A 2,962-nucleotide genomic window follows, 5' to 3' on the forward strand; every position below is an offset into this window, starting at 1 on the left:
TGTTGGCAAAAGTTTTGGTTTTCTGTGTTTAATAAAGTTTTTCATGAATTGTATATTTATTCCTCATTACGATATATATATTATGATAATGAGGAAAAATATACAATTAATAATTAATAAAATTTTGAAAGGTTGGCAATACTCTCCCTATATTGTTCGTATGAATCATAGGATTTTTCTGTCGCATGGATCTCTTAACTAGAATCAGCCTTTATATGGTGGATGCTTAGTAAAGGAAAAACGGCATGTAAACACAGTGTAAGGTATTTCTCCCACGTTCTTAGCGTGCCTTCGTGGTGTAGTGGTCTACATGCTGGGCCGGAATTACAGAGGTCCGTGGTTCGATTCCCGGCGAAGATGTTTGCTCATTTTTCATCTTGCCTGCTTCCAAAAAATATCCTAATGTCTCTACAGTGGCGCCCGAAATAAAAGGATGTTAGATGATGATTCTCCACACCCAGGATTTGGCGATTGGGTCCCCTGAAAACCCCATTCGCCCTTTAAAAAGGGGAGTATATAAGGTATTTCTCCCGTCTACCTAGCGTGCCTTCGTGGTGTAGTGGTCAGCACGTTGGGCCGGCATTCCAGAGGTCTGTGGTTCGATTCCCGGCGAAGGCATTTGCTCATTTTTCATCTTGCTTGATTCCAAAAATATCCTAATGTCTCTATAAGAGAGTGTAATCAAATAGCACCCATCGCTATGTGATTCAATGAAATAACCTAATTTCCGTTTACAAAGAATTTACTAATTTACTCTGTAAAAAGAGTGAAGCGTATACTATTATTTTTTTAAGAATTTATGTAGCATCATACATCATACATGCTACGTAAACGTACAAAATAACGTATTTATGCTACGTAACGTACAAAATAATACAAATTGTATTATTTTGTACGTTAAATATCCATAGATCATAGATTTCGGAGTATCTATAATCTGTAGACAAGGTATTAAGTTTTAAATAGATTTTGTACAAAAAACTTCATGTCTAAAATGAATCTAAATACAATCTAATATATCAATAACCAAATGTATATCTTCTTGCATTAAATATCGCTATAAAGCCATGGAGTTAGGAGAGCCACTAACCATAGTCTTCGGTCTTGGTTCAAATTGAAGAGAAGGTAGGGATGCTTCTAAATGTATATAATATCTCTGCGACATGGGAACACTAAACCAAGCGTCCGCAACCTTTCTCGGCTATGGGTCAAAATCTATCAAAATATGTATATATTAAGACGATGTTTCGGGTCAGTGGTATATTTATTTTAGAACACTTTTTCGTGGTGAATAACAAGATACATTTTATAGAGAAATAATTACAATATGCTTTAAAATGTAAATATAGAAATTAAAATTCTGATTCTACTTATTATGAAACCAAACATAACTTAATGGCTTACCTGATGCTGAAATTGTGACGTCAGTTTAGGTAAGTATGGTTTATAGTATGTTTTCTTAAAGCAAATACGAACATCTGAATTTTCAGTAGTTAATCTGCTCCCTTTTCTTAAAATAAATTTCATGTGAGAAGCTATTTGCTCCCATTCACAAGCTAATCTGAATGCGGACAAAACAGCAAAGCCAGGTTTTTGGAATAACGGATTGCGAATCCACACTCCAAACTTATTTCTCCATCAAATTATGTTACAATTTTTATTTAAAAAAAATAAAAATGCATGGTCGTTACTGCAACTTTTACAATCAAACAAAAGTGCTATGGTTATTATTTATTTTCGATTTATTTTTTATGCATTCTTCAACTGCTCGTTTCATATTTATGTTTTATATATTATACCTTATTTTCGGAACTTAAGTGGGCCGCTTGAAATCATGAAATAGGGTACTAGATGACCCGCGGGTCATAGGTTGCAGAGGCCTGACTTAAAATATTCTATAACCAAAAATCCTGTTAAGAGATTGATGGTGGGAAAAGAGAGGTGAAGTACATTTGGATATGCTTTCGGGGTGTTGCAGATTGAAAACAGGACGCAGCTCTCTTTTTTAACAAGAGCGACTCGCTAAATTTTACCGAAGCAATTTCCTAAAAATGTTGGTTAGCTTGAAAACTATGTTTCAAAATTTAGTTCTAGGTACAGTTTTAAAATTAATTCTAAAATCGTAAGCATTTGAGAAATAAAATTGAATAAATAACATCAGAAGCAGCAGTTGTTGCTTCATTTTATAATCTAGATTTTATCTTCACCGGACAAAGCCTTTAGGAGAAAAATAGTTTCCTCTGCCTATTAATCAAAGTTTCAAAAATTATAAACAATGATAATCAGTATTTTCTGGAAAGATATTTCTAAGTTTGCTTTAAAGGTACACCCCCAAGGCATAAAACTAAAACTAATAAAATTCACATTTTCGATTCCCAATATTTCATTCGTAAAAAAAGAAAAGAAAAAAGAAAAATGAAGCAAACCCTCTTCAAAGATAATACTCAATCAGAGCCAGATGTAATTCTCAGACGTTCACATTTTGCATATAAAAACCCACAAAGACCATTATTACCAGAAGATCTTTGATACTACAACACCCTACACATCGTAGTATCCTTTGTTATAAACATGCACAAACATGACTTCCCTTTTTAAAAAAAATAACATAAAAAGAACGAAGCGTTGCTCCATTAACATTTCAAAGCTGGAACAAAATCTTTTGAACTTACTTTTCGCAAAGTAATCTGAGTAATTAAGAATTGACCGGAATAAAATTAACCTCTCCCTAACCAAACAATATTATTATTGAAAATTGGAGACCCCAGGAAAAATAACAAAGCGGGAACAAAGGAAGGCCAAGGCGGAAAAAACCTAGCAAAAACACTCGCAGGCTTTATTGCCCCCACCCCTATAGGGGGAGAAGGAAACATATTGGGCCCAGAATTCTTCCATCTCTTTTGCCGAATAAATAGCGGCTTCTCAGGATCCTATTAGTAAGAAGCCTGAGGGTGGTGTAAGA

The 2,962-nt window shown here is 34.2% G+C and overlaps 1 non-coding gene across 1 annotated transcript; it reads left to right on the forward strand.

Annotated features, from left to right (window-relative positions):
* Positions 1–545: 545 nt before the first annotated feature.
* TRNAA-GGC (transfer RNA alanine (anticodon GGC)) lies at positions 546–618 on the forward strand. Its single transcript has one exon. It is a non-coding gene; the product is annotated as a tRNA-Ala (tRNA).
* The last annotated feature ends 2,344 nt before the right edge of the window (positions 619–2,962 follow it).

This window comes from Stegodyphus dumicola, chromosome 1, assembly GCF_044657685.1.
Source record: "Stegodyphus dumicola isolate Sdum_Otavi_A_Nest chromosome 1, ASM4465768v1".
NCBI lineage: Eukaryota > Metazoa > Arthropoda > Arachnida > Araneae > Eresidae > Stegodyphus > Stegodyphus dumicola.